General features: G+C 26.6%; 1 protein-coding gene across 2 annotated transcripts in view; it reads left to right on the top strand.

Annotated features, from left to right (window-relative positions):
• The first annotated feature begins 325 nt into the window (after positions 1 to 325).
• The window catches only part of LOC122501551 (inactive dipeptidyl peptidase 10), a 248,201-nt gene continuing 240,832 nt past the window's right edge, over positions 326 to 7,694 (top strand). For both annotated transcript variants that reach the window (XM_043611097.1, XM_043611094.1), the window contains exon 1: positions 326 to 1,248. The gene's annotated coding sequence lies outside the window, so the exon portion shown is untranslated. The remainder of the gene's footprint in view (positions 1,249 to 7,694) is intronic.

The raw sequence follows: 7,694 nt of genomic DNA, 5'->3' as shown, positions 1-7,694 counted from the left end.
AAGACAAATATAAATAAATAAAAAACCCAATTACAGAAATGAATGAAAACAAAATAAAATTAAGAACACATCAAAATTAAAGGGGAAAATTATGGCAGAAAATATAAAGATAGAGGAAAGGGTCAAAAATAAGGAAAAACAAAAAGAAGAAAAAGAAAGGAACATAGGAATGAGAAAGAAATGAAGAAATGACGCGATTTGAAGGGTCAACCGGAAATGGAAAGACCGAGGGGAGGATATTTCGGATAGAAACGCCGGGAGAGAGAGAGAGAAATAGAGAGAGAGAGAGAAAAGAGAAAAATAGAGAGAGAAATAGAGAGAGAGAGAAAAGAGAGGGAGAGAGAAAGAGAGCAAGACGTGAAACGAATAGTGGGGGTTGGGAAAGTTGGTTGGGAACGAGAGAAAGAGCGAGAGAGAGAAACGAAAGGAGACAGAATGAGAGGGTTGGAGATGTAGAGATGGAAAATGGGAGGCCAAGGGGGGTAGCACCAGGAGGCCGAGGCTGCGGCGTAGCCTCAGTGCCGGCGCAGTGGCCGGGCCATCGTGTCCTGCGCTCAGATCTCGCGGAAAATCTCAAAAGATTTTCTCTCATCTCCCAACACACACACACACACACTCACATCCACATTAAAATTATTTTCCACTCTTTCCAAAAAAAAAAAATAAAAAAAAAAATTTCCCAAAATCACAAATTAAAAAATCCCTTTTTCTCTCCCCCACCTTTTTTCTCAAAATCATGGTGAAAATCCCAAAAATTCTTCGTCGTCATCATCATAGAAAATAAATTGTGAATTGCTCGTGGTGATCAACAAGAGTTTCCCTGGGCTTTTGCTCTGGTGCGGGTGAACGAACCATCTTCCTCTCTCACTCTCTCTCTCTCTTTCAGTCTCTATTTCCCACTCGCGGAATTGAGGTGCATTAGTAAAAAAAGGCTTTTTTTGTGTGAATTCAAAATTTAGTGGTTTTTTCTAGATCGCGACCACTTTACGAAATAGTAAAAGAAAAAAAAAATGAAATAATAAACTCAGTGGGTTTGTTTTCAAAAAAAGAAAAATTGCGCATAAATAGAGAATAACATCAACACGGTGCAATTGTAGGTGTAAAAAAAGAGAAACAGTGGAAGAAGACAAGAAACACGCGAGGTGGGAGCCATGCCGCCCGGGCCAATCTCTTCTCAAGCTTACAGGATGATCCTCGTGATAACTCTCCATCTTCGAACTCGGAATCTAACACTTTGCCTTTCCTAAGGTAAGAAGTTGAAGATGTTTGCGATCTTTTTTTCTTTCCTTATTTATAGCGAGAATGTTTCGCAATTTTTTTGTTTTTTTTTTTTTTTTGTTGATAAGTTTTGAAATCAATGTTTTGCAGAAAAAAATTGAAATATCCACAAATATAGAAAAAGAAGAGGGAAATTTCATTTTCTTGAAAATAATTATTTATATAACTATAACAACAATAATAATTTAATAAAAGAAAATAATAAAAATTTAAAATGGATGGAAACATGCACATAATACGAAAAATATTCTTCTTCCCAAAAAAAAAAAAAAAATGGCTCAAATAAAAATTGTTCAGGACAAAAAGGCCTATAATATAGACCATTTGTCCTGAACAACTTTTGTTTGAACCATTTTTTTTTTTTTTTTGAAAACGTATATTTTTCTTTTTATGTGCATGTTTCCATACTTTTTATTCATTCTATATATTTATATAATTATGCAAACAACAATTTATACCGTAATCTGGGGCTATTAGGAACAGATTTCAGCTTTAAAGTCTTGCAACTTTTTTTTTATTGAAATATTGCCTTAATTTTTTTTTCTTTTCTTGATCTTGGCGAGCAAAAATTGAAGAGCTAATCGAAAAAATCTCGCGAACTTTTAGAAATGAATTTGAATTTGAAAAAAAAAATAGAAAATTTTCAGTTGCTTTAAATTAAATACTTTATTATTATGGCTCTGCACAAAATGCTACAAAACTATTAAATAGTTACAACAATAATTGAACGGTTAACGCCTTTACCAACATTATTATTATTTATCTCTATTTTTTTGTCATTTTTTTGTTTTACATTGTTTTTTACTTTTTTCTGTAACTGCTTTTATTAACTTGTTCTCTCTGTCCTATTTTTTTTTGTTTTGATTTTTTTTTGTTAGGTATTATTAATATCGTTAGGTATTATTTTCGTTACTGATGTAAATTTTAGTTATTATTATTATCATCCTGTTAAAATTTATTTGTTTAACAAATAAATTTATTTATTTATTTGCATTTTTGTTTTTGTTATGTTATTCTGTTTTTGTTCTTTTAATTACTGTATTCTATTATTGTCCTGTATTTTTTAGTAAGTTCGCTTCTTCTCTAGTACTATCGTCTTTGTATTATTACTTTTTTTTTATTTTATTTGTTATTGTTATTATAATGTGTGATATTATTATTATTTTGTTTTTGTTGTTATATTAATTTGTTTTTTTTTGTAATATTAATTTGTTTTTGATTTTTGCTGTCAAAATAGATCCGTGTTTCGAAAAAAAAATCAAAAAATGTTTAGCTACTTTAAATTAAGTACTTCATGACTTAGTACAAAATGTTACAAAACTATTGAATGTTGTATTCAATTTTTCATTTTTTTTCTTGCTTTTAAATTTCTTGTTGTTGCTAAATTATTTTTTTGTTCTTTTGTTACTTTGTTTTTTCTGTTATGTTCATTTATTCATTCTGTTATATTAATTTGTTTTTGTTGTTTTGCTTCTCTGTTATGTTAATTCTTTTTTGTTTATTTTTACTTATTTGTTGTGTTTATTGATAAGTTAAATTATTTTGGTTATTCTTTTGTTAATTCGATTTTTCTGTTATGTTTATTTCATCATTCTGTTATGTTGATTTGTTTTTGTTGTTTGGCTTTTCAGAAACAGAAAAATTTGTTTTTCTTGTTGCTTAGTTAAATTGTTTTTGTTGTTTCGTTAAATTGTTTTTTCTGTTATGTTTATTTCATCATTCTGTTATGTTGATTTGTTTTTGTTGTTTGGCTTTTCAGAAACAGAAAAATTTGTTTTTCTTGTTGCTTAGTTAAATTGTTTTTTCTGTTATGTTTATTTATTCTTTATGTTATGTTAATTTTGTTCTTAGTTTTAAATTTGTTGTTGTTATTTTTATGTTAATTTTGTTTATGTTTGCGTTGCTTTTCTGTTATTTTAATCCATTTTTGTTGTTTTTATATTTGTTGTTGTTGCTAAGTTAAACTATTTTTGTTTTTCAGTTAATTATTTTGTTGATTTTTTTTCTATTTTAATTCATTTTTTTGTTTTTCTATTTGTTGTTGTTGCTAATTTAAATTATTTTTGTTGTGTTGTTAATTAGTTTTTATTGCTTTGCTTTATTGTTATGTTAATTCGTTTTCGTTGTTTTGTTATTTGTAGCTGTTGCTAAATTATTTTTTTTAGTTCTTTTGTTAATTTGATTTTTCTGTTATGTTAATTAGTTTTCATTGCAATTTCTTGTTGTTGCTATGTTAATTTGAATTTGTTGCTACAATTGTTTTTTTTACTATACAATTTCTAGTTTTTCTGTACTTTTCCAGTCGTTACTCTTTTATTTGTATTTTGTTATTTAGTAATAGTTCTTTCTTATTACTGCCGTTAATTTTTTTTACTCTTGTTTTTGCTATTCATTACACAAAAAATTGAATACAATAGTGAATAGTACAAAATAAATACCAAAAGAGAAGGAAAGTTTAAATTCGAAACTAATAAGTAAACAAAAAAAGTTACAATTGAATAAAAAATAATTATATTAAAAACTGGAATATAATTTTTCACGCACTAAAAATGAAATGTAAAAGCAAAATTTTATGACTAACATATATATTCTTTTTTTAATCAAATATTTGGTTTACATTTAAATTATTTGATGAATCATACATTTTTTTCGATCCGATGAATTAAGAGGTTTTTTTTTGTGTTAGCGATGAATTCAATTATTTTTTGCTCCAAGGAATTCAAATTTTATTTTCAGTCCAATGGACATTTTCGGTTAGGTGAATTGAAATTTTCTGTTTACGTCCTGCCAAATTGGAAATTTTTTTTTTTCGATTCTAGTCTAGTACAAAAAACAAAAAAGAAAAAACAGAGAAATAAAAATCATTACCCTTTGGAATTTTTAAAAAATTTTCGTGAACTATTTATAGATAAAATTATATATTTTTTTATTATGGTTAATAAAAAAGGCGAAAAATTCTATCATTCAATATTCAGATGAGTGTTAGGACAATAATTTCCTGATTGGAACGATGTATCAAGGGACTAAGGGAAATTTGATGATGGGTCAATAATCGTGTTTACACGTTCAGTGGTATACACACTTTACTAACTTGATACATATACATTCCCTTCGATTTTAAACTTCGGAAATGATTGTGGAATTTACATTTGGTAATATTAGCGAAATTGATAGAAGTGCACTCAATGACGTTTTCAAGTTAAAATTCACCCACCTTTTTTTCACACACATTCAAATAAATAAATATATTGAGCGACCCATTAATTTTTATGGCATTAATTTCCTCTTAAGCGGAATCAAGTATCATTGAAAAAATGGAAAAGTGAACATCGAAAAATTTTGACATTCCTTGTCAATGGTATTTTTACTCGAAATACAGTTTGAATAAAAATGACGTTAAATAACTCCCTTCGAACGGAATATTTCATTCGCATTTCTGGAATATTCATATTGGAATATTTATTGTGGAATATTCCTGTAATGTTCCTTTGAAGAATCTTACTATATTCCAATTACAATATTCCAATGGAATATTCCTGTAATATTCTTAAAATATTCCTATAAAATATTTCTACTGTATTCCAATTAAAAAATATTGAATGAGGAATATTCCAACGAAATATTTCTTCTGAATATTCCTAAAATAAGGATCAAATATTCCTTTCTAATGTCTCCAATGTTCCAATAGAAAATTCCAGGAATGTGAATGGAATATTCCGTTCTATCTTAGAAAAATATTTCCTGCTTTTGATTTCTATAAAGAAATTAAAGTATTTTTTTAGTTTAAATTTTGTAATTTAATTTTTTTCTATAATTGCTTAATTGTTTAAATATTAAAAAATTAACAAATCTTATTTTTAACCAAGAACAATGGAATAAAAACTGCTCAGAGCATTTTTTTTTTTTTTTTGTAGGAAAAAACGTCGAAATTTAAAATCGAAAAGAAAATATATACTGAAAAGATCATTTAAAAAATGAAAAGTTAAATGAGTTCATTAGTGTGTTAAACAAGCGAAATATAAAGCATACATATGGTAGTCTCATGAGACAACTGTGCACGCCTATATGTGTGTATAGGAATTTCTCTTCACTCACTCACCAGTAGTCTCACACTGTGAAAATTGTCGATATGCAAAGTGCGCAAAAAGGATTTCATGCTTGTGGATTCTACATTTACAAATACGAATGCAAGAAACTTGAACACGAGTTCTCCCATGGTATAAACAAAAGATCATTTTTTTCCTATTTAAATGAAACATGCAGAAAAATAAATATAAATACCACATCTAATTATAAATTTCGCTCACATTTGCATAAAATTATTTTTCCTCTGGATAAAAGAAATATTTGAATTTCTCTCTTCATAACTGCGCAGTTTTTAGAAGTAGAAGAAATTAAATTAAATAATAGAAAATTCAAAGAGTAAAGAAGAATTTAATAAGAAACAATAAATGTCAAATGAATAAAAAAAAGTTTCATTTTAAAGTTCTCTCTAAATCTGAATATGTGAAATTTCACTTATTGTACGTTATAAGTCGTCCTCTCGATCAATAAGTGCATTATACACTTATAAATAAGTGAATTTTTCACTTATTCTGAGTGAAATCTCACTTATTATAAGTGCATATGCACTTATTGATCGAGAAGACGACTTATAACGTACAAATATGTGAATTTTCACATATTCAGATTTAGAGAGTTTAATTTATTTCAATATTCAATTATTTATTTCGTTTCTCTATAATTTTTATTTATTACAATTTTGATTTTAAAAAATCTTACTTCAAATTCGTAAACAGTGCTTTAAGAAAAGCCTGAGTGTTAAATTTCCTAAAAGTTGATCTACTTTTTCGATTTTTCAACCGCCATATTGCATTCGCCATTTTGAATTTTAGAAATCTACAGCTAGGTTCGTGAATAGCAAACTAAATAGCCGCTGAGTGGTAATTTTCGGAAAAGTTTACCTACTTTTTCTATTTTCAACCGACATATTGAATTCGCCATTTTGAATTAAAAAAATTTATCTGTAAATTTGTAATCATCGATACAAAAAAATCGCAACCGCAGCGAAAATTAAAAATCAACAATCAGAATAAGTTGGTAAATACTAAATACTCATCAGAATGTTAGCTGTTGATAAAATGAAGAAACGTAAATAACAGATTTACAAAAAGATAAATTGAAAATAATTATAAAAATATTCCAAAATTATAAAAAATGGAAACAGATTATTTTTTTAGCATTAATTTTTAATTAGCAATCCATTTAACTTTTAAAAACGGTGATGGATAAAAGAGTAAAGTTTAATTTAAAAAATTTAAACGAGACATTTACAAAAAGTTAATTTAAAAAAAAAATTATATTCGATAGAATTTCGTGAGAAAAAAAAACAATTTGAAATTCTTATTGAATCTATAAATAAATTGAAATAAATTCAATCATTGTAGTGAAAATTTGTCTTGTATCAGAAGAGAAGACACTTCTTTCTTTTTTTTTTATTTTTTGAAAAAAAATAACACCTTCGTATAGCTATTTCTGTCTTCATAACCCAGATCTCATTTGTTAGGAGACGCCAGCTATTGCAGTTTCATTCATCATGACAACCTGGAAATGAAACACTTCTTCATTGCTATTCCCCCTTAAAAAAAAGAAATAATTCTTTAATTTTATATATTATGAATATCAGTGCAATCGAAAGTTTTATTCCATTGCAACAATCTATTCAAATTTTACTGTAATTTTATATGAAAATTATTTCTCCACACAAATCCCACTATAATTCTATGCAATTGTATTAAAAAAGTTACTTTCCCGCCCATTTTAGATTTATGTTCCTCTCTCATTCGATTTCGTTTATTTATTTTATGTTTTGCTTTTAATTTGTACTTTTGAGAAAAATAATTTTCCACCTATATTAGTAAAAAGTTTTGATGAACAAAATTTGGATTTATTTTTCATTTTCAACTTTATTTATATAGATTTATAAAGTTTTCAAAAAACTTTTCTGCACAAACAATTTTATTTAGGTGTAATTTAGGAAAAATTTAAAAATATAGAAATGGAATGAAAATTAAATGGAGAAATGAAAATATTTTCGAATTTTCTATATATATATATTATGTGAAATGAGAGGTGAATATTCCCTGAAGTCAATCGTTCAGAATTTCTAGTGGATGAAATTTGAATAGAACGAGAATCTCCATTTAGTTGAAATTTATGAAGTGAAATTTTCAATTAATTAAATTTATTTTTAACATGTCCATTGTAACTGAATATTTGGTTTAAGGGAATAGTTATTTAATAAAGCTTTCGCCTAGTGGAATTTTCTATTTCACAAGATTAATTGAAATTTAAATATTAAATAAAAATAAAGCTGAATTTTTATTATCAGAGGCAATATTTCTATTAAGAAAGAT

Source organism: Leptopilina heterotoma, unplaced genomic scaffold (genome assembly GCF_015476425.1).
Source record: "Leptopilina heterotoma isolate Lh14 unplaced genomic scaffold, ASM1547642v1 Lhet_211, whole genome shotgun sequence".
Taxonomy (NCBI): Eukaryota; Metazoa; Arthropoda; class Insecta; order Hymenoptera; family Figitidae; genus Leptopilina; species Leptopilina heterotoma.
The sequence above is the reverse complement of the archived record's forward strand: the minus strand, read 5'-3'. Positions and strand labels throughout refer to the sequence as shown.